General features: G+C 39.3%; 1 long non-coding RNA gene across 1 annotated transcript; it reads right to left on the bottom strand.

Moving 5' to 3' along the window:
- Positions 1–288: 288 nt before the first annotated feature.
- On the bottom strand, positions 289–21,154 carry LOC141373733 (uncharacterized). Its single transcript, XR_012380032.1, has 3 exons — positions 20,602–21,154; positions 9,001–9,078; positions 289–908 (listed from the first exon to the last, which is right to left on the bottom strand). It is a non-coding gene; the product is annotated as an uncharacterized lncRNA (long non-coding RNA).
- Between the last annotated feature and the right edge of the window lie 2,842 nt (positions 21,155–23,996).

Consider the following 23,996-nt stretch of genomic DNA (forward strand, 5'->3'; position numbering starts at 1 on the left):
GCTCTCAGAGAGGATGCCAGAGACAGCGGTATGAGGTAGATATGGGCAACAATAAACATTCAACTTCAGGTGTATATTCAGTTCTCAGTTATTTCCCATAACAACCTTGTGAAATAGGAAGGACCGTTATATTCCTTATGTCACTGATAAAGAAATTAGACTTAGAGTACATGATTTATTCAGGGTCACAAAACTAATTATTTGCAAAGCTGGGATCAGAATATGGGTCACCTATCTTCTGCCCCAACGCTTGATATAATGGTTGAGTAATTTTTTTTTCATGTTTTTATTCAAATGTTTGGTGATGGGTGATAAGTCAGAGATGAAGGTGGGGTTTTTTAAGGGAACAAAAGAAGCCTGAGGACGTTTGAAAATAATGAGCAGTCTTGGCAATGAAGCTAATGAGAAGTACCATGTTTACGTGTGCACGAGGTATGAGAGCAGAGAGGGTACTGTGTGTGTTTGTGTGGAAAGAGGAAGATATAGGTAGAAATTCTCTTGGAAATAGGACTCTGTGAAAGGGAGTAAAGAAATAAAAATGTTGTGGAGTCTTTTTTTTTTTTTTTTTTTTTTAAGTGTTGTGGAGTCTTTAAAAGTTCCATGTCATTGCCTCTATTTATGAACATTAAGAGTTTTTTTGTCATTGCTGTTGAATTATTATAGCTCAAGGAATTATTATTGAAATGGATGCCTTTGGTTTTAGTTTAGAGAACCCCACCAGCAACAGAAAATGAGCAGCAATTATTAAAAAGATAAACTTGTAGGGGCGCCTGGGTGGCTCAGTCATAAGTGTCTGCCTTCGGATCAGGTCATGATCCTGGGGTTCTGGGATCGAGTCCCGCATCGGGCTCCCTGCTGGGCGGGGAGCCTGCTTCTTCCTTGTATTCCCTCTCTCGCTGCGTCTCTCTCTGTTGAAAAAATAAATACAAATCTTTAAAAAAAAAAAAAAAGAGACACTTGTATTCTTGGAGAAATTTTTTTTCCAAGTTTTATTTATTTGAGAGAGAGTACAAGAGCCGGGGGAGGAGTAAAGGGAAAGGGACAAGCAGACTGAGCGCAGAGCCTGACGTGGGGCTCAGTCTCACCACCCTGAGGTCATGACCTGAGCCGAAATCAAGAGTTGGACACTCAGCCAGCTGTGCCACCCAGGCGCCCCTCGGAGAAACACATTATGAAGAGTGGACTCATAAAACACACATTCAAGATATTTTAGATTGAGCAGTCCTGTGGTACACAAATATTGCAATGGAATGAAAAGCCCCTTATAGAATACTTGTGAATACCCTGAATATGGGCACAAGACTCTTGCGGGGGGGACCAGGAAAGTTTCTAAAATGCCTACAGCACAGTTCGAGATGTTATGACTCTCCTGGATTGGGGCAGATTGGATTTTTGCCCTAGCAGCTCACGTGGGTGGGTTACCTCACCTCCTTTTGTTGTTAGCTGCTGTTGTGAAGGTATAATGTTATGTGGAACCCTCACATCTCCCAGCTTTGGCAGGAAAAACAGAAAGCATTTCAGTTCAAAAGTTTATTTTCCAGCCAACTCACTCTCAACTCCTTGTTCTAGGTTAGACCTGTCATCTTCAAACATTATTTAAAAATCTAGATTCTTACGCTACCTGTGAGGATTAATCTAAGATGAAGAAGGAACAGTTGACACTTTTGCTTTTTCCTAATCTCTGTCAGTAACTCCAACATGCAATATCCATTTTGGTGAATTAACTTCTGTACGTAAGAGAGAAAGGGGGAGTACTAGAAGAAAGCAAGAACAATGAGTATGGTTAGCCCTAATTCTCCAATATCATAGGACAATAGTATGGAGGTTTTTCAAAAAATTAAAAATAGAGCTACAAAAAAAAAAAAAAAGAGCTACCATATGATCCCGTAGTCCCACTTCTTGGTATATACACAAAGGAAATGAAGGTAGTATCTTTTTTTTTTTTTTAAGATTTTATTTATCCATGAGAGACGGAGAGAGAGAGAGAGAGAGAGAAGCAGAGGGAGAAGAAGGCTCCCAAGGAGCAGGGAGCCCGATGCAGGACTCGATCCAAGGACCCTGGGATCATGACCTGAGCCGAAAGCAGACGCTTAACCATCTGAGCCGCCCAGGTGCCCTGAAGGTAGTATCTTGAAGAGACACCTGCACTCCCATGTTCATTGTAGCATTATTCACAATGGCCGTGAAATACAAACAACCTAAGTGTCTATTGAGAGATGAATGGATAAAGAAATTGTGATACGCACACACACACACTTAAATATTCAGTCTTAAAAAGGAAGGAAATCCTGCTATTTATGAAAACATTGATGAACATGGAGGACATTAAGCTCAATGAATTAAGCCAGCACAGAAAGACAGTTATTGCATGGTCTCGCTTATATGTGGAATCTAAAAAAGTCAGATATAAAAACAGGGAGTAGAATGGGCTGGGAGATGGGGGAGTTGGGGAGATGTAAGTCAAAGGGTATAAAGGTTCAGTTATATGAGTAAGTTCTGGAGATCTAATGTACAGCATGATGACTGTATGTAATAATACTGCATTATATACTTGAAATTTGCTAAGAGAGTTGATATGAAATATTCTCACCAGGTACACACAAAAATCATAACTGTCAGGTGATGGATGTATTAATTAGCTTGATCATGATGCTCACTTCACAATGTATGCATATATCAAAACACCACATTGTACACCTGTATAAGTATATATAACTTTTATTTGTCAAGTATACTTCAGTAAAGCTAGAAAGAAAAAAAGATTGGAGCAAACCAATTCTCAGTTAAGATATTCCTGGAAACAAAAATGTCAAGGAAAAGGCAAGAAAGAAAACCAGAGGCATATGGGGACCTCAGCATGAGGTGGACATGACCTGTAGGCAATAGCCCTGGTTGGAGAAAGGACCCCAAAGAAATCTTCTGCTGGAACAGGAAAAGAATATCATCATGTTCCATTGGATCCTTGAGAAACTCATCTTCTGAAGACTGTACTGTTTAAGGAAGGGTGGTGTGGGAAAGAGGAAGTGGAGGAGAGAAAATGTTAGAATTCACTGCTGGTAGCATTTTGATGATGAGTGATGATTCTATTCAGAGGTTCAACTTCAAAATAAACCAAAAAACGGGTGTTCTCTCATTTGGTGGTAGGGAAGTTTGATAACTAGTATGAAGAAGGAAAAATCAACACTTAAAAGTGGTGTTTTACCTTCTCCCCTCAGTTCTTTTAGCCCTAGTTTTTCTGAGGCAGAAGAGGAAAGTCCCATTTCCCCTAAAATTCTTGCAGACTGTAAATGTAAAGAGGAAAGGATTCCTGAGATGGATGTTTTGCCTTTCTATAGAGAGCAAAAATTAGCATTCAGCCTCCTTGTTACAAGTCCCATTTTGATCTTTTTTTAATTGCCAGGGAAAATGTAATGAAAAGCAATTCTAATTTAGCCACGAAAATCCAACAAATGATAAAAAAGGCAGAGCTGACAGGTGCACTGAAAATGGTCATGTCGTTCCTCTCACTTTGAGGCTAACTACAGCTAATAATGGTCTAGAGTCATCCTTTGAACTGCTCATGGTGTCTTTCATCTGGAGAGTTCAAAGCCCTTTACAAGCAATAAATAATTAGATCTCAACAAAAGTCCTCAAAGTAGGAACATGAGATTACACTGTACCCATTTTACAGTTGAATAATGGATCACCCCAGGCCCAGAGCTGGCCACGGAAACCCAGTCATCTCTGAGTCCTTTGCCCTTGACTTCTCTCTCACATTGAGGGCCTCTCAACCCCCCAGGAAAAGCCACCTCCACATTCTCATTTTTACCCTGTGCCAAGCCCACTGATGTGAGCCCCTTTCCTCCATCTCTCGTTTCTAATTGTCCCTCTCTTGCTTGCTTCTTGAATAATCATTGTCTCTGCTGCTTTGGGAGAATTATTATATCTCTGGTGTATCCTGTACTTGTTAATTAGAATAGGGCTTCTACTCCTTTTTAGAAAACAGTTAATGAATAAGTGTTTCTTGGTTATCTCCTATGTCTGCAGCACTGGCCCGAGCACAGCAGGTGCTACCAAAGGAGCATAAAACACAGATCTGACCTTGTGACAATTTCAGGCAGGTGAAGGGATAGACCTGAGATTCAGGGTATAGCAAGGAGCCAGGCCCTGCATCAAAGGCTTTATTGTGGGTTACTGAATCCTAGGGATCCAGGAATTGAGGAGGAAGGTCTGGGGAGTCAGATAGGCTTCTTGGAGGAGCTTAGGTTTGGTGGCAATTTTGGAGATTGGGTGAGTAGATTTAGGAGAGGCTTTCCAGGTCTAGGGCCAGAAAGTGCCCTGGGAGACTGGGGAAATGAGTTGTTAGGGGATGATAACAGAAAAATTAAGTTTTTCTGTAGCATGCAGCATAGGCCCTTGAACATGTTAGCTACTCAAGGAAATGGGGTGTGTGACTGATACATGTGGTGGTGGCTACAGAGCTCAGCACAGCCCTGTTCACAGTGGTTGGAAACTTAATCTAGTAACCTGCAAAAAGGAGAATTGCTTCCTATCAGGCAAACTAAAGGTAACCTTCTCTTAATGAAATTGTTTATTCTCATTTTATTTTAACTTCAGTCTAATGGTTGGGATCTTGAAGCTTGTTTCATGTATGTGGAAACAGAGGGAGGGCTCTGCTATATAGCAGTATCTCTAAGTATAAAGCAGTCTAGGCCAGGGTTCGTATATAAATGAGTATCTAAGCAAGAGAATGTTTCTTTTCAGGGCGCTTTGTTCGGTGCTGGCTTCTGCGAGGAGATAAAATACAGGCTGAGCTTGGGTATGGATTGATAGAGAGCAGGGTCCTGGGAAGAATATAATGAGAATGTGCAGTGGGGCAATAGGGGGTGGTTATCTGTAGGAATATGCAGCACTTTGTGGTTTTCAGAAACTTTTTTTCTGTCTACAGTATTTTGTTTGATCCTTTTGACATCTTTGAGAAGTAGGCATGGCAAGTTTTATTATCCCATTTTATAGATGAGGAACATGAGAATGGAGAGTTTAGGTTTTCCTTAAAGATGACATAGCAGTCTAGCAGCAGTTTAGGTCTAGAATCTGACTTTTGTCTCTTAATCCAGGGTTCTTTCTGCTAGTGAGCTGTGGCAGGCTTGGAGCAGGGTGGGGCAGTGCAAACATCCTGCACTAGTCAGGTGTCAGATGATGTTTCTCTTCCTGTCTCTGGAAATGGAGACATAGCCAAAGAATCCAGGAGGCAAAGCTGGTCCAGGCTCTGTTGGCTGGGACCTCTGCCTGAGCTAGTATTTTAACAATATTTCCCTGTTAGACAAGAACTTAGTGCAGGGCCACACACACAGTAGGTGTTCCATAAATATTTGTTGATGCTGTGGACTCTACAACTGGCTCACAGCAGGCCCACCGTACCTAATCGCCTCAGAAAGGACTGGAAGAGATTGAAAATAAAAATCTCATCAATAATAGAATCTGTTGTTTTCCCTTCTCTGCCCAGGGAGACTTTGGATCCTCAGTTACATTTCCAGTATTTTAAGATGGGAATAATTTTCACAGTGGCAGGTTCAGCTGGTGAGATGCTGTTTTAATACGAAGGAAAATGCTAGAATAGAATTTAAGAATATTAAGAAGGGATTTGGTTTCTGACAGAAATATTAGCTGTAAAGGCCGGTATGAAGATTTTAGAGAAATTTAATTAAAATTTAATCTTCTTTCTAATTAAAGTTTCCTTTAATTAGACTTAAAATTAAATTTGCTTTAATTGGAGGAATTTAAAGGGTATTACCTTTTGAGTGTCAATCATTTTGAAAGAAAAAATTATGCTACTTTGTCTAGTTTAAAATGAGGATTGGTATCAAATTTCCAGAAAAGTAATAAAAATATTGTATTTAAATATAAATCAGCCTTCCTTGGTATTTGGTTCCCCATTTGCCTGGTTCAAAAACATTTGGCTTGTGTTGCAGTTTCCCTCTGTGTGGGAGATCTCCGGAGAAGGTCAGGTTTAGCCCATCAATGGCCCCAATATGACACTTCTACATTTCTCTGTTATTCAGCCTCCCTGGGGAGCTACCTCCCTCTGGCTGCATTGCATTCCTCATGCCTTTTTTGGAGAACCTGCTCAATTGATGTCTGGGGAAAAGATTGCCCCCTGTTTTTCGATGGGGCTCCAAGCCCCTTTCATGCTCATTCCTTTCTCAAAGCCTTTTCTTTGTGATATATTAGAATCTTTTCAAGCCCCAAATATCATCCCTTCAAAAACTGAGGCTGAAAGTGGTTAATTTCTTCTTCTAGGATGGCTCCCACTTATGACTTTTTCCAACAATAGCATCCTCATCATTTGATAAGTCCTTCATGGTAGCCAATGGCCATAGCTTCAGTAGGCTCTTACCTCATTTCTGGATGGGTGAGAGCAATAGCTTCTAATAGATTTTGTCTGCTCCCCATTCTCTCTCCCATTGATACTGCATGCTATTGTCAAATCATTAGTCTAAAAATATCTCTCCTTGTCTCCTGAATAAACTCCAAACTTCTAACCCTGACGTTGAAGGACTCAACCAGTTTGGCTTCAGTTTACCTTTTCCACATTCATCTCCCTGGACTTTGCTAACACACGTTTTTTTTTTTTTTTTTTAGAGGGAGAGGGAGAGAGAATCCCAAACAGACTCCATGCCCAGCATGGAGCCCAACTGGACTTGGAGCTCCATTTCACAACCCTGAGATCATGACCTGAGCCGAAATCAAGAGTTGGACACTTAACCGACTGAGCCACCCAGGCACCCCTTTTACTTTTTTTTTTTTGAGAGAATGAGAGAGAGAGAGAGGACTTTGCTAACATACTTAGCCTGCTCCAGCCATGCTAGTTACTTCTTGCTCCTTAAACATACCTCAAGCATTTTGGCTTCTCTGCTTTTTTCCATACCGTATATTCTTCCAGCCTGAAATCTTTTCTCTCTTTAAGATCCTGATGAAATTCTAAATCGTTCACAAAGCAACCCCTTATCAATCTGGCTTGGCATGATGGTTCATTGTTCTGTAGCCCTGTAGTGTTTATTCTGCATACTAACGTTTATATCCTTTATTCATATGTATCCTATATTTGACAATTTCTGAAGCTTAAAATGTGTTATCTTCTCATTTGATCACTTGAGCCAGCTGTGACATATGTCACAGAAGTATTATTATTTATATTTCATATTTGAACAATATGAGGCTCCAAAGGGTTTTGGCTTCCTTAAGATCTCATAGCTAGTGAGTGACAGAGTGAAGATTAGAACTCAGGTTTTCTCCATCCATACAGTTTCCAGCAAAACTGGGTTTTGACTGTTCTGTTCAAATAGTTTAAATGCTTCAGAAGAGAGGACAAAAGCCTTTTAAGAACTCAGATTTGAAAACTGTTAGGATTTGCTGAGCTAGTTATACAGATAATCTTTTGCTATTTTATTCAAATAAGTATGACACAAAGATCTTCAAAAGAGGATAAATGACTTAACTTGTCATCACTAATGGAGAGATACGCTTTTAAGGGCATTTTTCTCTCAGTTTCCTTCTGTCCTTCCCTCCCTCCCTCCTCTTCAGTCCTTCCCCCTTCCTCCCTCTCTGCCCTTCCTTTCTTCCTTCCTTCTTTCAGAAAAGAACAAAGGTAATTGCAGGAAACAACACAGAATGCTGCAGTAGGTAAGATAAATGGTTAAAGCAGTCGGTAAAATGAATCAGGCTTTTAGGACAGTTCTTGTGTAGTTGCTGGGGTTTCTGCTCTGAGTGTTGAGCACCTCAGAAACTGCTCTCCTGCTTTTGTCTGGACCAAGGAATGGTCTCAGTCCAGGGCAGCCATGGAAAGGCTAAACATATAGGAAGCTAGCCACTGTACTTTGTGGAATAAGGCATCAATCCAACCAGATAGTTTCTCTTGGGGGAATGAATGCTATGAGCACACAGGGCTGGTGGCTTGTCTGAGGTCATGGAAAGTCCTGAAGTAGATGAACTGTTTTCCTTGGAAGTTAGAAGCCCTAGGACCCAGAATGGCTATACTGCTCCTGAGGCAATTGCCTTGCTGGCCTGCTTCCCTTTGTGACCTTATAATAAATGATCATTACGGAAGACATCTGAAGATGTCTTAAATCTTAAACACTTAGGATCCTGATTATGTTACTTTATGTCTCAAAATCCTTAAGAGTTTTGGATCCGGTACCTATCAAATTATGATTGATCAGCCTGTTTTGAAAACTGCCTGTCACTTACATACCCTTCTAAACATTCTTCTATTACTTCTCTAGATCAGGAGTCAGTAAGCTTTTTCTGTAAAAGGCAAGTTAGTAAACAATTTAGGCTTTTCAGGCCTCACAGTCTATATTGTAACAACTCATTCTTATAAGTGTCTACAGATAATACAAAATGAATGAGCATGACTGTGTTCGAATAAAACTTTATTAATGAGCACTGAAATTTTATTCAAAGTTATACATTTCATATCATTTTCACTTATCCTGAAATATTCTTCTAGAAGTATTTTTCAATCACTTACAAATGTAAAAACCATTCTTCAGTCACTGGCTGTACAAAAACATGTGGTGGATCAGATTTGGCCCCCCGAGGCCTAACTTTACCATCCCACCATCTCCATAGATGTTGTGCTCTTATCTCCCTGGGTCCCTTGGGGATACCTCTCATTTTCTCACTTCGACATCTTTGTTGTTGTTGGTTTCTCAAACTGAAAAGTCTTACCCTCAGCCTGGATTTGTTGAAATTCTGCCTATGTTCCAAATCTAGCTCAAATATAGAATTCAGATTATATTCCGGACTTCCTATTCTCAGTAGGAAGTGGTTAAGACTTTGAAATCACACTACCCAGGTCTGAATCCTGGTCTCACTGCTTACTTACTCCATCATCTTGGGTAGCCTAATCTTATTAAACCTCATCTGAAAAATGGAGATAATAACAGCACTCAATTCACAGTTCAGAGGGCTATTGTAAGGATAAAATATTATAAGCAAGTAAAGAGTTTAGCACAGTACCGGACCAGGATGAAGTAATCTGTTCATGTTAGCAGTTGTCTTTGTCCTGGGTCTTGTGCTTAATGGTATACTGTCCTTCTGCAGTTTATAGAAGAAACAATTTTGTCATGAGAACAAGCTCTATGTAGTATTCTCTGTTTTAGCAAATGTCTTCATTTTTACACGTACATTCTAATTTCTTCCCCTTGGTTTAGAAATAACTTAAAAGAACAAATATATTTTTCCTCCCTTGTCTGTACTCACCTCCACAAAGGAAATGTTGTAATTTTCTCCTTTCTATTTTTTTTTTAATTTTAGGTTTGTTTTATACGGTGATAGAATTAATGTAGTTTCTCCCTTTAACAAAAATTTATGCTCTCAGAGTCTTATCCTACCACCACATCTTGGTTTGGGTACTAGAACCATCAATTTATATCAACCCAGTTTCAGGAATAATGTTGGTTTATTAATTCTTTCCGTAGAGTATAGAAGCAGGACCAGGAAACTTTGCAGAAAGAATTTATTTCCTTTCACTTGCCTTTTGATAAAGTGTAAAGAACATTAGGTAATTAGGAGTAGGAGGGTAAGATTTTTTAAAAATTTAAACTCATTTTAAACCATGTCAGATACAAGTTGGAAACCAGTTTAAACTTTTTGAATTCAACTGTAGTTTTTCATAATCAAGGATATTTGCCTTCTATGGTTACTTCATCTATCATTTCATTCATTTAGGGCATTTAATGAACAGTTAGAGATCACCTTAGCTAGCTAGGTTGTCTAGAGGAAAGAAGATAAATGAGGGATAGTCATAATTAACTCAAGTAGCTTCCAGGCCACGGGAGTGCAGAGCCATACAAACAATGAACTATAACATCAGGCCGAGTAAAATGCCTGGGTTAGGCACACAGCCACTCTATGGTAGGAAGGAGTAGCTAATAGTGATGGTCTAAGATGAAAAGGCTCAAGGGAAGTAGGGTATGTCTGAGGACTGGTGAAAGGGCTCCCCAGCTAATGGAACAGCATAAATGTGAAGGTGTGTGGCAAGTTCAAGAAACAACAATGGTTTGTGTGACAAGAGCAAATAATGTGTATGGGGATATAAAGAGAGATGGGACTGAGAAATTTACACCCACCATTGAAAAGCTCATTGCATCCTTCCTAGAAGAAGGCACGGACCACAACTAAAGATGATAATTATCTTTTCAATTCAGAAAATGTTCAGAAAACATTATAGAATCAGATATGGAAATATACGAAAATTCCTGACTTTTCAATGGTGAACAATGGGAATTGTGATCACCAAAAGCAATTTCTAAGAATGAAGCACACACCTTTTGAAAAGCATTGTCAAGTTCTCTGTCTCTGCTTCAAGCCAAAGAATCATAAAAGCTTAGAATAGGGGGTCGCCTGGCTGGCTCAAGTCAGTAGAATGCGACTCTTGATCTTGAGGTCGTGAGTTCAAGCCCCATGTTGGGTGTAGAGGCTACTTAAAAAAAAAAAAAGCTTGGAATAGAAAGGAACCATAAATGGCCTCTGATCCAATATAGCTAGACATTTTTTTATATGAGGATCCCTTAAGAATACCATAAAATTTCTTAGATTCTCCACATAATACTTGTGCTCTATGATGAAAAAATCCATAATTACAAAAAGCAACTATGAATGTAGTTGAATCTTATTCACCTTTGCATATATATTATGTTGAAGAATAATGATCATAAAAGTGTATATATAAACTATATTATTTATTCAGGCTATAGCCAAAGCTAGGGCCCAGTAGATTTGTGATCTCCTTGCATAACTTGAAGAAGTGTCCTCCCATATCCGAGGCTTCTAGGCCTGTCACCTCTGCTGAGTCTTGTAAGCGACTCGTTGCCTGCTTAGCTAGTGGTACAGTCAGGGTAAGACTCCAGAAAGATTCAGTTAAATTCAGCTTTCACTGATCAAACACTTCCCATGTGCTTAGTATTGTGCCAAGGCTCTAATGCACATGGAAGAGAGCCAGCAGATGAGATGCTTGCCCTCAAGGAGTGTGTGGCTTGAGTGTTGCTGCTCAGTGGGTATCCTTTCTATAGTATGTTATCTTTAAAATTTCTCTATGAGGATTCAGTACTAATTAATGATGTAGATCAATAAGTGGCAAAAAACATTGGAAAATAGGCCTTTTGTTGAACCATGGATTTATTAGCTTGTGACCAGAACCTTCATACACAGCACTTCAGTTTGCACATTCTCTAGTCTGCCTCCTGTGCAAATGCCCTGCCTCAGACTTCAGGGATAGCTTTGCTCTGGCTCACCACCAGTTTCAGTAAGGGGCGCTTGGGCAGTAGTGTTACTTCTTTTCCTCACCAAAGATCACTTTTAATGTTGGTATGTTGGAATTTAAACAGAGTACAGGAGCAGTGTTGAATTGTCTTGATGAGGTTGGGCGAAGCTTTTAAGGACTCAGGGACAGATATTAAATGAAACTCAGTGGAAAATCACTTTGAAGACAATTATTGAATCAACAGCTTATGCTGTGGTGGAAATGGCATGGGGCTAGATGCTTGATGACCTAAATTTTCTTCTTGAATTTTAAGTTCTTTTATCTGAATGGTGGTATTCCAAAGTGGTGAAGAGCACGGTGCCAATGAATGAGACCAGTGGGATGCAAATCCCACTTCTGGTCCTTACTAGCTCTACGGCCTTGTTCTTTGATTGTCTCTGTGTGTTGGTTTACTCACTTGTAAATGGCTGTTATTCATGCTTGCATCATAAGCTAGCTAATGTATGTTAAGCACTTAGCCCAATGCCTATTGCATGATATCCAAAAAGTTAGCTATTACTATGTGGTACAAAATAATAAAGTTTTTTGGATTCTCTGACTTTTGGAACTATAACAGTGGCATTAGGTGGGTTTTAATTCTAGCTCTGTGACTTGCTAACTGGGAAACTTTAGGTAAGTTTTTTAACCTTATTTCTCTAAACCTCAGCCTCTTCTGTAAAATGGGGGAAATAGTAAGTATTACATTGCTCTGAAGATTAGACCCAATTTCTTAGCATATTCTCTGACACATAAACAATGATTTGTAGTCATTTCCATTTACAGTAACATTTAATGATAGTGAATTTTGGACATATTCATGATTGGCTACTATGTAGAAGGTCCAGTGCTAATAGTTTTGAGGAATAAAGTATCCTCTGTCCTCAAAGACCTGACTTGCTAGCTAGGGAGGTAAGAAATGCAAATCATCAGGGACCTGTCAGTTAAGGGTCTGCCTTCAGCTCAGGTTGTAATCCTAGGGTCCTGGGATAAAGCCCAGTGGTGGGCTCCCTGCTCAGTGGGGAGTCTGCTTCTCCCTCTGCCCCTCCCCCTGCTCATGCTGTCTTTCTCTCTATCTCTTAAATAAATGAAAATCTTAAAGAAATACAAATCATTAACAATAAAAATGGTGTATATATCATGTAAAAGATGGTACAAAACACAATGTGATTAACTTCAATTGTCTTATGAGTTCAAATAAAGCAAAGACAGAGCAGAGACCTGTGATTATGTAATAAATGAAGACTCTATCATAGAAATATATTTTTGGAAGATGGCAGCAAGCCAGATTTTACCCCTCATGAGTTTCAAGGGATTCTTCATCTTGTACATTCTTTACAAGCACTGTAAGTGGAAAATGCAATGTCTTAAATAAAACTGTATTTAAAATAGGCACCAAAAAATGTACAAAAAATGAATAGCAGTTTTCCCCCTGCTCAAAATCTGAGAATGACAGATGTCCAAATTGGGAAATCTGCTGTTACCACATGCTGACCAAATTGGGCCCTGACCAAATTGAGCCCTTTGAATAGAATGTTACTTCTAGTTTATTTCAGGCACTTTGTGAGTTTGTCTTCGATGACCCTGCTGCTGCTTCACTTGCCATTCCCCACAGAAACCATCCTGCCGTCTCATCGACTCTTGGTTAGGAGCTCTTCCCTTGCAGTAGAGCATATATTTACTTTCTTTCAATCTCATTTTGTTGTTCTGACTAATACCCTCTTGGGTGACGTAGAATTATTTTTTACCTCTTTTGGGACTTGTGATCTTTCAATATTTACCCACAGTTCCCTCCCTAACACTACCACCCCATCTAGATAACTTAGCTCTGATACTAGTATAAATGTTCCCAATTTAAATGCTCAATCACTAGGTTATTTTTAAAGACTCTGTGCTGGGAGAAGTGAGGAGGGAACAAGAAAAAGCTGTTGATTTAGAGGAGTGGATTGCAAGTCTATAGAGGTGAATGACTGTGTGTGTCTTGGTGAACTACCTGCCATGTTCCTCGGCTGGCGAGGAGAGAGGAGAAGTGGCAGTAGTCAACAAGAGACCAATTAAAGTCTGACCTCTTCATCGGCACGGGTCCTGGCTGCGGGCATCTGGGCCAGGGGGTGGCCTCTAACTACCTTTCAACTTATGCAACTGGTTTAGAAGGTTCTATTCTCAGATTAGATGAAGGTGGGGGTGGAGGGGCATGCTGGAAAGACACCGTGGCTTGAGAATGGTTTTCAATAACATGGCCCCCTTTGGAAGCAGACTGTGAAGATGAGTAAAACCTTCAGGGAAAAAAGCAAGCAGAAGGTACTAGGAGGAAAAAGTGCAAAGGAGCAAAGTAGGCATTGCCAATTTGTTTTAGAGAACAAGAGGGAAGAATTTTCAAGGACAAAGGGTGAAGAGCAAAAAGGGAAACAAATACACATCCTGAAAACACACCACACACACACATACACACACATGCACACACCCCACATTCAGGGAGGTTCTCTGATGTTTCGTGAAGCAGGATTGACCAGTTCTTTTCTGCAGGCTCTCTTGTCATCCAGAATCTATCAAACAGGCAGTTGCGAGAAGGCACTTTTCTGGGATGACAGTGTTAATGATTAAGGACTTTCTTGTTGAGTTTAGCTTTCCTGACAAACTGGTGTTATCATAATTAAATTCACAAACCTCCCTCCTACCCTTCAAATTACCATTGCATGAGGTTATTTTTTTTCTGTTTGCTTCAGTTGCTCTTGGCACCTCTCGCCTTGAACTCCTTCCTCTGAGAAAAATTTCTATAGGATTCAGGATTTTTTTTCCCCTGAGAAACTACCTTGTTTTCTTAATCTGGCTGAACAGAAGTTGGATTGTTGAATATTTCCAACTCTGTTGTGCTAGAGATTTCTCAGGCTGGCCAGGGCACCTTGTGTCAAAGGTGAATACCATGCAAGGCCACTACCAAATTTCTGAAATCATATGCTTTGACTCTTAAGAGCTTCAACCTTAATCATTAATTAGTTATGCATTTTGACCCTATTGAGTAGGCATGTTATAGCATAAATTAGTAAGAATGATTGATGTTTTAATTTTGAAACAAGGACCTTACTGTCTAGATTTATTTCTAAAGTCTTCAGATTTATTTCTGAGTACCTTCCAACATGTTCCTTTTGATAGACTGAGGATGGTTTCTGTGAAGTACAAATATTTTGGGCTCCTGGCCTTTGCTCACTGTAGTTCTCTGCTTTCACTAGGTTTATCCCAGTTCCACCCTCTCTGAAGTACCAAATCCAGGTCTGCCTCTTGTTTTTTTCCCCCAAGATTTATTTATTTGTTTGAGAGAGAGAGAGAGAGAGGGCATGAGTGAGTGTAAGTGGGGGGAGGAGCAGAGGGAGAGAATCTTCAAGCAGACTTCCTGCAGAGCGGGGAGCTGGTCTTGGGGGATCTAATTCATGACCCATGAGATCCTGACCTGAGCAGAAACCAAGAGTCCAACACTTAACTGAGCCACCCAGGCACCCCAAGGTCTACCCCTTCTAAGAAGCTTTCTGTGACTTTGCCTGTTTTTGACAGGTCATTCTAGATGGCTTCCTGTATCTATCTATCATCTGTCTCTTTACCAGTTAAATAAACTTTTTTTTACAGTAATTTTAGTTTCACAGCAAAATTGAATGGAAAGTACAGAGAATTCACATTGCCTTTACACATGCACCCCATTTATTTTTCATTTATTCAGAACATTCTTATATATTTTATAGCTTTTTGTATATATGTAACTTTCATTGTCCCATTAGGAAGGGTAGGAGTCTTATCTTCTCTTGGAGTGTCCTGGGTGTTTCTAGTGCTCAAAAATGGCATGTTGGTTGATAATGCCGTTATTTTTCCTTAGTTGTAGAAAAGGTAGAAATTTATGGTATATTTCTTTTGTTATATCTTGCTTTTCAATGTTAATATTGTTTTTATAATACACTAGAAATATAAACACAATGCTAAATGTTCATAATGTACCATATCTCTATCCAGATTTAGTCTTGGGGAGACACCAACCTGGTCTTGCCTAATCATTTGAAATAAAGAGCTGTTTGTCACAAAAGCACCTCTTGCACAAGGAACTGTGTAGTTGGTTCTCTTCAGATCCATCTGTCCTTTCCCATCTTCTGGAAAAGGAACATCAACTGATGTTCCAGTCATGTTAGAGGGATGCCTTTGTATACCAATGATTATGCCAAATGAAATGAAAAGTTTCAGAAAGTCTTCTTGATCTCTGCTTCCTCACCTGAACAGATCTCTTTAATCTATTTATGCCCAGAGTGGAGGAAAACTCACTCATCTAAGAACCTATGACTAAGGGTATTGAAAGGAAACTTCAATAATATGATGCCCTCACAAGGGTAGGATCAGAAATGAACTAATTTTTGAATCTTATGCTCCTGATGGGGTAAAAAAAGAAATTCTCTATCCAGACAGCTCTGTTTTTTTTTTTTTCAGAGCAGGAGTTCGTGAAGTAAGTCCTTAAAATCACATCTGTTCACCTTATGTGACGGGAAGGAGAGGCGACTTCTGAAGCAGGGTGATTGAAATGGAAATACATTCAAATAAATGGACTCTGGAGCTCCACTTTGTTCTAAATAACCTCTACTGTAAGTGATCAGCTTATTTGAAAGTATGATGGGTGGGCTATCGGGGCAAGGCTGTATCTGATTTTTTTTTTAATCATTAGTCTATCTTCCCTTTTTATTCAACCTTTTGGAATAAGGTCTTACACTCAGGGCAGAATAGGGGGTGGGGGAGCTGAGCCTTCAAAGGACACTCTGCACATGTTTCTAATGGGTTTTCAAGTGCATTCTTCTCCCCTTGGACTATGTCTCTTTCAGAACACCTAGATTTGAAATTTACTGTATTATCACTAGGTGGTCAGAAACCAAGGAATGCCATAAGTACTGATTTGTATATAAGAGGAGAAAAAATTAGAATTTTTTTTTTTAATCAAGAAAGCCATGTGCTCAACACCCTGCAGCACTAACAATTGCACCTTACATAGCACAACTGGGTACCATGGTTGAATGTATCTGAGCTGCATGGGAACAAAGGATCAGTTATAATGATACGTACATATTTGCATATGATCAGCTAAGATTTTTCCTTTATAACCTCTGACTATACCTTAAATTAGCCTCAAATTTTACTTAGCTTGATCTGTATGTTGTCTCTGTCACCTGAATTGCCTCTTCTATATTTCTGCTCAGTTGAGTGTCCTTTTTTCCATTTTTTCAAGCAGAAAGGTGAAGAAAACTTTCCTCTTTATTGAAAACATGGTATATTTTAGGCATTATATTTGGGGCTTTATATTCTGCATCTTATTTTATCCTTTCAGCAACCCTAAAAAAATACAGTATTATCCTCATTTTATATTCAGGAAATTTGAGGCTTAGAAAGGATTGAATGAATTGTCCAAATTTATATAGCTTATAAGTGGTAGTATCAGGATTCCAATTCTCTATCAAGGCTCAGTCTTTTTTTCTAAATCTGATCTATGGTTTTTTGTTGTTGTTGTTGTTTTGGGATCTATGTTTTATTTATTCACAGATTCAGCTAGATTTTCAGTTCCTTGACAAAGCTGTTTGTCTACCCTTCCTCCTTTTATGCTTTCTTCCCTTCCTCCTCCCTTTTCCCTTTAAATTATATGCTAGTGGCACAAAATTCAAATAGTCTAGAAATACAGAGAGCAAGTTTCAAGTCTCTTTATCTCCTTGTCCTATTCTTTTTCCCATCTCTTGAGGCAACATTTGCAACATACTGTGTGTCTCTCAAGACAATTGTCTTTATACTTAGGCATATAAAAAAAACATATGCATACATACATATTTATAGTGACACGCATATATATTTCTACATTCACACATACATTTATAGCTTGGATTGATATTTTTCTGTAAACGGAATTATACTGCATATATTGTCATGAACCCTGCTATCTTTTATGTAAGGTATCTGTTCCAGCTATTTGGCTCCATAATAAATTAACCCAGAACTTAGTGGCATAAAACAACCATTTATTATGTTCATGGATTCTGTGGGTCAGAAATTTAGAAAGAACATAGTGTGGAAGGTGTGTCTGTACTTCCCAATGTCTGGGGCCTAGAGGACTTGAAAGTTGGAAGCTGGAATCATCCGAAGGTTTATTCAGTCATGTGTCTGAAGGTTGATATGGCTATTGGTTGGGGGCCTTAGTTCCTCTCCACTTGGGCTTCTCCATCTGATCTCTCTATGTGGTGTACTCTAGGCTCCCCCACACAATTGTGTTGGCTTCCTCCAGAATAAGTGTATCCCAAAGTAGTGAGAACCAGGAGGTATCTTTTTTTATGACCTTGACTGGGAGGTCACACAGCATCACTTCCACTCACCACTGTAGTCATAATTCCACCTAAATTCAAAGAGAGGGCACATAGCCCCATTTCTAGGTAGGAAGAAAGAGTTACATTGTGAGAAAAACATGTGGGATGGGAGATGTTCTTATCTTCATGTAGGAAGAAAACAACAAAACAAACCATCTGCTACAATAGGTTAGACGTGTTTCCATATCAGTCTGGAGTCCTGTATAGTGTTTTTATTTTTTTAAAAGATTATTTATTTGACAGATAGAGACATAGTGAGAGAGGGAACACAAGCAGGGGGAGTGGGAGAGGGAGAAGCAGGCTTCCCGTGGAGCAGGGAGCCTGACGTGGGGCTCGACCCCAGGACCGTGACCCGAGCCGAAGGCAGACGCTTAATGACTGAGCCACCCAGGCACCCCCTGTATATTGTTTTTAAATGGCTGCATAGTATTGTGTTATACATGTACTAAAATTTATTTGACCTTCTGCCTATTAGTGGACATCCAGATGGCCTTTTTTTTTAAGATTTTATTTATTTATTTGACAGAAAGAGAGAGAGAGAAAGAGACTACGAGCAGGGGGAGCAGCAGAGGAGCCGGAGAAGCAGGCTCACGCCATGCAGGGACCCTGACCCAGGGCTCGATCCCAGCACCCTGGGATCATGACCCGAGCCAAAGGCAGCCCCTTAATTACCAAGCCACCCAGGTGCCCTGGCCTCCTTTTTTTCTTAACATAAAAAATGCTGCAGTAGATATCTTTGTCAGTATAATTTTGGGTATCTGTGTATTTCTGTAGATTTGTATCCTAGAGATAGAAATTTGGGGCCAAAAGGTGTACGTATCAGATAGTGTGAAATTGCCCTCCTTAAAAGCTGTTCTAAACTTTGTCCCCACAGGGTATAGATGGCCTGTTCCCCTACATCCTTATGAGGACAAATATTTTTGATTTTTGCATATATATAGTACAAAACAGATTCTAGTGGTTGTTTTTAATTTTTTTAATTTGCATTTTCCTGCTTACTAGAGAGATTAAATATTTTCCTGTGACTTTGTGCTTATTTTGTGAGCTGTCTATTAATATATCTTATAGATGGAAATAATTTTTTATATTATAGGTATTAATCCTTTCTTTGTTGTATGTGTTGTACTTGGCTTTAAGTCTGTTACTGGTCTTCCCCTTAATGTCTTAAGGGAGTTTATAAGTTATATGATGCAGTCATATGCAGTCATATAAGTTGTGAAGTTCTCCTCTGTGCCTTCTGAGTTTACTCTTATAAAGGAAAATCTTTCCTACCCCAGTATTCTTCTGTGTATTCTTCCAATGTTATTTATGGCTTTGTTTTTATATTTTTATATTTGGCCCATAATCCACTTGCATCACATATAAGTGGGGAAAGTAAGTAATCAGAAAAGACTTCAAGTTTGTACCTACTGGTACATGTTTTCTCTCAAGTCTTAAATGCTTAAAAGCTTCACACCTAAGTTCATGGCCATTTAATACCTATTTTTCTTTTCTTCTCAGAAATTAAATTTAGTAGTTAGAATGGGAAGTGCTTTTGGTGATGTTTTTTAAAGGTTAGGGATGTTGGCATTTTTATTTTGAACATACAGATTGTTGTTTTTTATTTTTTTAAGTTTTTATTTAAGTTCCAGTTAGTTAATATACAGTGTAATATTAGTTTTAGGTGTTCCGTGTTGTGATTCAGCACTTGCATACATCACCTGGTGCTAATCACAAGTGCACTCTTTAATCCCCATCACCTATTTCACCCACCCCCCATCCATCTCTCCTCTGGTGACCAGTAGTCTGTAGAACATGCAGATCTTTATAAGAAGCTGGCTGGTAGAGGACATGGTATTTGAGTAAGAAAGACACTCACTAGCACAGCAGTAATACCTCTGCCTATCAACCATGTGCTTTAGGTCTGAATTATCTTTTACCAGTTTGCGCTAGAAATAGAATGTCCTAATTTCTATTCTGGAGTCCCATTTCACTGTTCTGAGTTATCCTTTCAGTTTTTTTGTTAACATCAATAGGCCCTTGAGAGAATCACAAAAAATCTCTAATAACGGCTAAAATCTCTTTACAACTAGGACCTTTAACATTGTTTTCAATCAGGGAAACAAGAACTCTGTTTTGTTGAATGTGAATGTCATTTTAACAAACATCTTCTGAGCAATGTTGTTGCCCTTGCATCATTGGAAAGGTGGTTTCATCTTCATAAGCCATACTCATTCCCTAACGAGGCTCAGACTGCTTCTCCTGAGGGAAGGTAGAGGTCTAATGTAACTATGGATCTCTTAGTATATGCTGATGTTTCACATATACCTCCACCACCTTTCTAAAGTTGCCATTAATATCCTCATTTTCAGTTCCAACGACTAAGGCTCTGAAGGTTAAGTAATGTGACCTAAGTCATGTAGTGAGAAAATATCAGAGGTAAAACTCCAAGTCAGGTCTGACTCCAAAGCTCACTGTATTACATATTGCCTCTCCTACTCATAGACTTGGAAATTGTTATACCTATAAAAATGAAAACGATATGAAATATCTACTGAATACACATTTTAAACTTTTTACATACAATAACTCAGTTTTTATAAGATAACCACATGAGGTTGTTTTTATCTTCATTTGCAGATGTGGAGCCAGAAATTAAGCAGCTAGCCTAATTTTCTTAGCTAATAAGTAGTAGAGTGGGATTCCAAGATAATATGGTTCAAAAATGTAAACATATCTAATAGAGTGGGTTAATTCATGAATTATAGCTCTGTAAACTATTATTACAGGAATGTTGATCTTGAGGCTATGCTGTTACACTGTATAACTGTTATAGTGCCCCTCCAAATGCCCCATGGTGCTGCTCTTGGAGGCAGAGTTCTGGCCTGGATGGATCCAGTATGTCAACATGTGCATTATTCAGTTCTAAAGTTAATCATAAACCTGAACAGAGGAGTCTGGGTAACTCACCCACAAATCTGCTTCATCTTGAGCAGCAGGATTCTCACCCCTTCTGAAGCATCTAATTAATCTGCCCAGTCTTCTCACTGTGGCCAGATGAACACAGCCTTGGCAGAGCAGAGAACCACCTCCGGCCTCTTGGAATGTGGGAAAAGAGACAGGGCACCCTGGAAAGGACTTGTTTTGGAGGTCAGCAGAATTATTGGCAAGCAATTTCTCTAACAGAGGGAGGGAATTTGGAATTCAAAAGTTTCTCCATTCTAAGAGAGCACACATTTCAAGGAGGTAATGTCTAGTCAGGGCTGATGGTTCAGATACCCCACTTATACCTCAGCATGGGAAGGGCCCTGAGGCAACACTGCTGCTGTCGACTCAAGTTGTGAAAGAAGCTGTGGAGGAGCAGCTACAGGATGTTGCTTCTGGGGAAATATCTCCAACTGCTGACATCTGGTTCCAGAATGAGTGCCCATAGAAGAAGAGCAGTGAGTTGAGGCAGTGACTGGAGCCATTGTTCTGTGGCCTCCGCCCCCACATTCTTAGAATCATAGCCTTTCAAAGCCAGAATGGCTATTGTCTAGAAATCTCCACCTGAGGAGGAGGAGAGGTTCTGAAAAATCAGAAGTTAAAAAACAAACAAACAAACAAACAAAAAAAACAATCTGCACAAGTTTGTATAGGAATTAAGTGGTAAAACTGGACAAGGGGCCCAGCAGGTGCTCAATAAGTACTTGATGAACTACCAATTTTAATAAAAGCTTCCTGTAGGATCAACTCTGTTCTCCGTCATTCTTCCATTGTTTAAAAAATGTGAACCCTGCTAATTATAACCTAACAAGTATTGGTATTTAAAATCATGGCCCTGTGAAATAACAAGGCTGTGAAGTATTATCTGATTTGTTAAAGATTAAATTATATCCAGCAAAATCTCTGGGTCAAAATGTATTATTTTTCTGAAGATTTGTAATCCCTATAGAGCATAAAATAATCCAGTTAATCAAAGTCTGATGAACTAAAACAGTCCATTCCAAGCAAATTGTGCAATCAGTGAAGTTGGTTAAATTCTAAAGCTACATTTGGGATCCTCTGTTAGATGACATATGAACAAGATGGAACAAATCTGGACACCTTGTACCATATTCTTTCTTACAAAGAGACCTTCACATATAACCATTGATGTTAAAAAAATAATACATATGGCTTATTGGTTTTGATACAAATTTCGTTCTAACAATGGTCCAAAATAAAATTGGCTAAAAGTATATAGGAATCCATTTCTCCTGTGCATGAAGAGCCAAGCTGGTCTGGAGGTTTTAAATGCCCAAAAAACTATAAGGTGTCTAGAAAGGTTGAGAAAAGTCCTTATGCTAGAGCAATATTATTGGGAAAGATTCTTTGCCCCTCTCACCTACAACATGTCTCCTTCATCCACATATTTCAAGCCAGCTGTCTATATTTTCATTACTTCCACAGGAATAGACTTCACCCTTTTCTTGAGGGCGCAACCTAGAAGTTGCCAACAGCAGTTGCATTAATATTCCATTGATGAGAACTTTGCCATGTGGTTGGGAAAGGTAGTCCTAGCTAGATGGCCAGTTGCCCTGCTGAAAATTCAACTGTCATGTAAGAGAGAAAAGATAATGAGAGATGATTGGCGGGCTTCCCCATGATACTCTATTAAATAAGAGTTATGGGTTTTACTTCTTTCTTCATGTCACTGACAGCTTCTGAGTATAGGCCATATAGCTGTCTGTTAGCATAATAGAGAGATCTGTGCAACTAGCCCTTGTTCTGGTTCCATGGCATTGAATTCAAAATGTACTTGGAAGACTATACTATCCTAGAGGCTGAGAGAAATACATGAAAAACTATGCTTGAGGGTCTGTATTGTCCTGCATTGAACCCTGTAGTCATGGTGTGTAGGCATGACCCATGATTGCTGAGTGTATCTGACTCAGATGATGTGGTCTCTTTGTATCCATCTGCTCCTACTGAGAGTCTGGTGGGACTCCCTTACTGACTTAGGTGTTACTACTCATGGTTGTGTACCCTGTTAGTTGAGGGTCTAAAACCTTATACTTCATGTCTGTTGCTGAGTTTTCTGCCCTGGGTACTGAACATGGTTACTTCCTCCTGTGTCCTTCGGTTAAGTGTATTACCCAGGATTCTCCAGAGAAACAGAACCAATGGGATATCGATATAGATATATAGAAAGAGATTAGGTATATAAATAGATGTATAGAGAGAGATGAGGACAAGTCCTGCCATCTGCAAGCCGGAGGCTCGAGAAAGTGGGTGATCTAGTTCAAGTACAAACCTAACGGCTTTAGAACCAGGGGAACCAATGGTGTATGTCCTCGTCTGAGTCTAGAGGCCCCAAGAGCCATGAGTACAGATGTCCTAAGGCAGGAAAAGATGGATAGTCCAGCTCAAGCAGAGAACAAATTTGCCCTTTCTCTGCCTTTTTGTTTTAGCTAGGTTCAAACGATTGGATGGTGCCTACTTGCATTTTGAGGGTTTCTTCTTTACTAAGCCTACCCACTTAAGTGCTAATTTCTCCTGGAAACACTCTCACAAACACACCCAGAAATACTGTTTTACCAGCTATCTGGGCATCCCTTAGCTCAGTCAAATTGACACATAAAATTAACTATCACATTAAGTAAATCTGGTCTGACCCAAGTGGTGTCTGTCAGATGTCAATCTCATTTGTCAAGATTTTTTATGTTCATTTGCACAGGTTTTTGTCCTTAGAAAAGAGTTGGTGGGAGGGAGCTCACAGTGTGACTTTTAAAGGACAACTCTGAGTTCAGATGGTACTAGGGTTCTCTCTTTTAAAAGTTTCTCTGTGGAGCAGACTTCTGTATAAACTCCAAGGACAGGAGCAAGTCTGTCTGGCTCAGTCTGTATCCTCAGGATTTAACACAGGATCTACCATAAAGTAGAAGCACAGGAAATATTTGTTTATTGAATTTGTGGTACTCAAATATAAGAACATTAGAGAAGTCACCCTGGAGCAGTATTAATGCCCTTTTAATACAACTTTTTGTTTCTGAACAAGAATTTGACTTCAAAGACCCTAACATTCCCTTTACATGGATGTTGTATTTATTCCTTATTTGTCTAAACTTTGCCAGAAGCCTATTTATAGGGGTAAGAATTTTTAGTGTTTATTGTTTGGAAAGCAATGCCGATTAACCAGTGCTCTTTTTACCCCAGCGTTTTGACAGTGATGTTATTTGAACTCTGTGTAAATAAATCAGGATTATACCAGCTGATATATTCTAATCAATGAATTTTCATTGAGAAAGATTTTTGAGAGTGAACTGAAAACCAACTTAATGCCTTGGTCAGTTTTCTATAGAGTACAGTTAAGCCATTTACTTTTTCCTTATTTTTCTAATTCT

Source organism: Callorhinus ursinus, unplaced genomic scaffold (genome assembly GCF_003265705.2).
Source record: "Callorhinus ursinus isolate GAN/ISIS: 27379988/994484 unplaced genomic scaffold, GSC_fseal_2.0 scaffold11, whole genome shotgun sequence".
Classification (NCBI taxonomy): domain Eukaryota; kingdom Metazoa; phylum Chordata; class Mammalia; order Carnivora; family Otariidae; genus Callorhinus; species Callorhinus ursinus.